Source organism: Telopea speciosissima, chromosome 6 (assembly GCF_018873765.1).
Source record: "Telopea speciosissima isolate NSW1024214 ecotype Mountain lineage chromosome 6, Tspe_v1, whole genome shotgun sequence".
Classification (NCBI taxonomy): domain Eukaryota; kingdom Viridiplantae; phylum Streptophyta; class Magnoliopsida; order Proteales; family Proteaceae; genus Telopea; species Telopea speciosissima.
The window spans coordinates 69,005,265-69,011,822 of NC_057921.1; positions in this window are offsets into that span (position 1 = coordinate 69,005,265).

Sequence of the window (6,558 nt, forward strand, 5' to 3'; positions counted from 1 at the left end):
GGCATTGTGTAAATCTCATTCAATGTTACAATGTTAGAGAATTGGACTATTAATGTGACCAGCCATAATACATGGTTAATTAATTGAAGGGACTCAACGCCAATCGAGATCCTTTGCTGTTGCTTGCCTATGCGGCTGTCATGCAGCCTCACGCAGGCAAGGGGCGTAGACCCCATCCAGGCATTGGGTAAGGCGATCATTTTACCCTTGCCTGTGTGAGGCTGCATGCGATCACATAGACAGGTAGTAGAGGATCCAAATTGGACCCAATGCTGCCATCAACGTACGTGCAGATGGGTATATGTGAACCACATGCCCTATTTTTATCATTTACAAGGAGATCAAGGAAGGGTATTTATGAAAACAAAAAACACCCTCTCAGATGTACGTTCACCTACACATACGTGTAGGTGATCCATTCTCTCCCACACGACGGCCCAGAACCACAAATGCTGTGACGAGACACAATGGTTAAAAAGGAAGAAATCGGATCTCCAGAGTGAAGGAGACAGGTAGACAAGAAATTTGATTATTTTATTGACATTAATTTCTTGAAAATAAAAGAAAATGAAAAAATAATATTATTTTATCTACATGAGAGGAAGGAATTAAAATAATAGAAAAAATATTTAAAACGGAATGTTCTGCATTGGACAGATTCCATTTCATACTCCCCCTGTACAAGGAAAGTGAATAGTAATAACTACTCTCCTCGTACGGTTCGGAAAAATGCATGCATGGCTACTGTATTTGTCGTTTCGGTTCCTCTGCACGTACCAACAGGTGAGCATACTTGTGAGAGTCAATCACATTTTAATTTTGTTTTCATAAAAGCTCCTCCTCCCTTCATGGTCTTAATGCACGGTATTGGAACTAGTATCGGTGACCCACAAAATGGATATGATACTGATATGGTATCGGTTTGGATCGGACAAAAATACCCTTGAAATTCTTTAAAAAATGATTTTTTTTACCATTTTACCCCTTATCCGTACCGTGTTACTAATACAGTATCAACATGGCATCGGCATCAATGACTAACAAAACCAATACATATCATCCGATACGGACGATACGATACTGATACTTCGAACCATGCCTCCCCTTGTAAATGGCAAAAATAGGACAGGTGGTTGGCTCTCATATGTACGTTCACCTATTGGTACGTGCGGATGATCCATTCTCATGTATTTGTATCTACACGCACGATCAAATTTTACAAAATCACTGGCGAAATATTGGATTGGATTCTTAATTTTGGCAACTCCAAAGAGATTGAGACGATTCATATCTTACAACCAGAACTAGAACCCTTCTTAATTCATAGAAAAAAAACATTATTATTATCTGTTATGATACTGAGATGACACAAATAAATACAGACCCGTTACGAAACTGCAACTACGCAAGAGAGATCGTTACGAGGGCAGCTGAGTTTCGATGGACGATTGTTCATCATCTCTTCCAAAGATAAGCTCATAAAAGAAAGCTAGCTTAGCAGTTAACCATGGCCAGAGAAACCAAACCCGACCCCTAAGCTGCTTCAAGGGATTAATGGGTAAAAACAATAAAATGGGCAAAACCCAGAAGATAAACCCAACCTCTGCAGTCTTATCGAATATGAGAACGGACCCAAGCATGAATAAGGTCTGGAATGCACAGAAAACACTGAAACGAGATAAGGCAAGCCTTGCCCATCGTGGAAGTAAACCATGCAAGAACTTCACTGCTGTGGAAGCAAAGACAGCCACAAGCATGGCAGATATGGAAAGGATAATGGTCACACCATGACCCCCATCCAACTCTCCTCCTCTACCTTGGTATTTGATATCAATAAAACTTAATACGATTGTGAGAGCAAACCCAAACATGACATTGCTCTTCCAATCGATTTTAGTAGTACTATGGCTGTTTTGGCGTCTTCTCCAACGGCGAGAGCTATCAAACCTGAGTAACCATTTCTTGCTGTTGTTGTTAGCCATTTTAATGGTATCACTGTTTCAGTGCAAGCTTGAGAACTAAACAGTCTAAATTTATAGTGAACTGGGGATCAATGCATGGAAAGTTGAGATGAGCCGCCACTGAAGATGATGGATTATTCACTTTCTTATTTCCCTATTGGTTGGGCGTGACACATCTTTTCTATTTTCCCGCACTCATCCACTCACCTTTTTCTCTGTGGGTGAAGCAACGAGGTGATTTCCCATAAAGTTTAGAGAAAATGGGCCAACTGAAGGACTCGCCATTGACCCACGCTAACAAGAGTTTGCAACTAGAAGATCAGAAAAATGTTTTTTTTTTTTTTTTTTTTTTTTTAAAAGGACAAATCTTGGGAGAAATTTTTAAACAAAGAGAAGGCAAGTATTCGGGGAAATTTAACCCAAAAAAAAGGGTCAAGTCTATAGGGAAATTTTTTCTGTTAGCTGTGGCTTCGCCATCTCCTTCTAGTGAGGAGTACTAGTACTATGGAAGTCCTCTTGGGTGTTCATACTCCTCACTGTATCATGTTGTCACTAAAATAAATAAGCCGGTTCAGGAATTGGACTTACTGTGAAAGATTTCATGCGTTCCATTCAAATGTAAAATAGAATTCCAGAACCTCTACTGCCGAGCTGCCCGATAGCACCGTGCTGTCCAGACACGGTGCTGCGTGCAACGATCGCCTTACCCCCATTCGGGCAAGACGTTTAGGCAGGGATAAGGCGGACATTGTGTGCAGCACGATGCTGCCGGACAGCTCGGTAGTAAAGGATCCAAATTCATAAAATAGAGGGTGCGAGTGGTCATGTACAGGGTTGGAAACACCCGGGTTTACAATTCAGGCCTTGGGGAAAAACCCAGGAGCCTGAAACCCTGTGATCGAAGCACATTGTTTTAAACCAGCTGAGCAAACCCACAGGAGGTGAAAACATGCCTCCCTTATTCAATCATAAGGGATACTTCTTTTGAAAGTTTGTTTAAAATAAATTAAGTTGGACTAAATTTTTCTTCACCCACAATCAAAGGGGAATCCCTTGATTGAGGGGTTTGGATGGTGTGCAAAGGGTATCGGAGAGTGGGATTATTATCGACTACGTATAATAAAGGGTGGGGTAATAATGAACCTAGAAAAGTTGATGTTTCACAAAGGAAAACTTTTGCCTATGTTACTTTGAAAAATGTTATGGGCAACAGAACAATGCTTTGGTCATGAAATCCCTACACCAGTGTAGGGGTGAAGGAGAACATGCACAGGGACATCAGCAAGGATGAGATTTTTTATTAAGAGAGGGTTGGATGGTAATTTTGCACACTCCTGTATTTGGCCTAGGAACCATACGAGTCAAAAAGTGTTCTTTTTCCCAAATTTTATTCTTCATTTGAAGGAAATGAAACCATTTGTTTACACCTACCTGTTGAATGGAGGGTCCTAAGCTTGGTCTAGGGTTTGAGTCTCCCTATATCACATGCCATTATGAAGCCACCCCCATCTAATAAGAAAAAGATCCTCTCCAACTCCAGCCCCTTACCAACCTACCCATCCAATGGTGTTGAAATGCAAGTTCAAATCCTCCTAACCGTTAAATGGGTAGTTAGAGAGGAGTTGGACACAGATTTTTATCTTTTCAAATGTGAGTGCACCTCACTTAAGCATCCAACTATAGAAACATGGAAAATGAAGTCTTTTTATCCTCTCAAATATTGAGTGAACGGTTGAATGCTTAAATGAGGTGCAAAAGGACTTTAGAGGATAAAAATCCGTTGAACGCCCAGCACAGCGCTAAGGGTCTTAAAGTTGGCCCAAACCCAGCCCAGCCTTGTAAGGGCCTAACAAAACCCTTGACCCAAGCCCAATTCTGCCCGAGATTACCCTAGCCTAACCCTTCCCTGATTGAACTTGATTGAGTGTGAATAAAAAAAATAATAATAATAAAAAATTTATGTTATCAATGAAAGGTGGTAATCTTTCGTGTTTATTACTTAATAAAAAAAATTAATACAGTGCAAAGTTATAAGAATGCTGTTGTTGAACTGGGGGGGCTTGGCCCAATCCTGCTTCCTTGGATGGCTGCTTGCAACGTGCAAATATTGTTAGGCCAGCCCATCATAATCAAAGCTATATATAGTTAATAGTAACAATAATGATATAGTTTGTTATTTATCCAAACATAACAAGGCACCAACTATCCTCTTAAAATTAAAATTAAAGATGTACTTGAAAATAAATTTTTATGGGATAATTAAGTGAAATCACATTCACGGTGAGAAATAGAAATTTTTTTTTTTTAATAAATTCAAGAATTTGAGGGGATTTCTAATAAAGGATTAAATCGTGATTTGCACAACCCATCTTCCCCAACGGCCCAACCCCCCCTCTCTTCGTTGGCCGGTGTATCCTCTGTTCACTCTAGATTTTCTCTTTCACACGTTTCTCTCGTTTTTTTTTTTTTTTTTTTTTTTTGTTTTACTGAAAACCCTCTTCACTATATTTCTCTCTCGTTTCCGATTAGTGGTTAGGTTGTTTTAGTATTATTATTTCAAAGTCGTCAATAAAAATGAAAACCTCGCGTTGTGATCAGAGCGAACCCACCAAACTTCGTTAATTCTTCCTCCCCAGTCGACTGAAACAGGCCGCGGCTTTCGCAGCTTCTTCGCCGTTGGCTTACCCACGGCCATCTAACCTGGATGAGCATTTCTTGTGGTTCTTAAGAAATAGCGAGTTTTGCAGGCTGGGAAAGGAGCCTGGACTGATCAGCAATCCATTACTCATAAATCGTCTAAATTTATAAGTTTACATGGACTAGATGCCGTACGTGATCAGAGAGGATGGTTTTTAATTTTTTATATCCTTTTTCCATTTTTCCGATTTGGCGGCGGGCAACATTGATATATATAAATTAAAGAAGATCTCATAATAATTAATAAAAGTTAAAACGATGTCCGGATGAACATTACTTTTTTCCTTTGTATGGTGCTAGAACGACACCTGTCCAATATTCAAATGGACAACTCATTCTGAAGTTCTTATGGGTGTACGGCTTTCCAGCAACTGATGACTGCAGTAAATCTCATACTTGGATCCTTCAATCGGATCAAATGTCCATTCTTCAATCTTGCAGTCCAGATCTTCTATGGCACAGCTGTCCATCCAACTTGGGCTGTATAGGCACTGGGTTGCATGCAAAGACCGTCTTACTTCCATTTGAACAAGATGCTCGAGCAGGAGTAAAGAGGATTTTACGGCCCTATGTCTGTGTAGCACAGGCAAAACAGTTACCTGCACCGTAGAGAATCCAAATGCTCAATGTTATAATGCTAGAGAATTGAACTATTAATGTGATCAGCCAAAATACATGGTTAATTAATTAAAAGGACCCAACGTCAATCAAAATCCTTTGTTGTCGTTTGCCTGTGCGGCTATCGTGCAGCCTCACACAGGCAAGGGGGGTAAACCCCATCCAAGCAATGGGCAGGACGATCATTTTGCCCTTGCCTGTGTGAGGCCGCATGTGGCCACACAGACAGATAGTAGAGGATCCAAATTGGACCCAATGCTACCATCATTGTACGTGCAAAAAGGTATATGTGAGAGGTAACCACATGTTTATAAGAAGATTCACGAGGGGTATTTATGAAAACGAAAAACACATATGGTTGCCTCTCAAATGTATGTTCACCTACACATACGTGTAGGTTATGTGTAGGTGATCCATTCTCTCCCACACGACGGCCCAGAACCACAAATGGTGTGACGAGACACAATGCTTAACAAGGAAGAAATCGGATCTCCAGAGTGACGGAGACAGAAAGACAAGAAATTTGATTATTTTATTGACATTACTTTCTAGGAAATAAAAAAAACATGAAAAAACAATATTATTTTATCTACATGCTGAGAGGAAGGAATTAAAATAATAGAAAAAATATTTAAAACGGAATGTTCTGCATTGGACAAATTCCATTTCATATTCCCCCTGTACAAGGAAAGTGAATAGTAATTACTACTCTCCTCGTACGGGGAGGTGATCTAGACTCTTCGGATAAATGCATGCATGGCCACTGTATTTGGAGTTTGGTTCCTCTACACGTACCAACAGGTGAACATTAATGTGAGAGCCAATCATATTTTAATTTTGTTTTCATAAAAACTTCTCATTCCCTCATGGTTTTAGTGCAAGGTATTAGAACTGGTATCGGCGACCCACAAAATCGATACGATATCGATATAGTATCAGATTGGATCGGTTGTATTAGACAAAAATACCCTTGAAATTCCTTAAAAAAGGGTTTTTTTTTGACCATTTTACCCCTTGTCCGTACCGTGCTACCGATACAGTATCAACATGGTATCGATATCGGTGACTAACAAAACAAATACGTATCGCCCGATATGAACGATACGATACTGATACAGGTGGTTGACTCTCATATGTACGTTCACCTATTGGTACGTGTAGATGATCCATTCTCATGTATTTGTATCTACACGCACGGTCCAATTTTACAAAATCACTAGCGAAATATTGGATTGGATTCTTAATTTTGGCAACTCCAAAGAGATTGAGACGATTCATAATT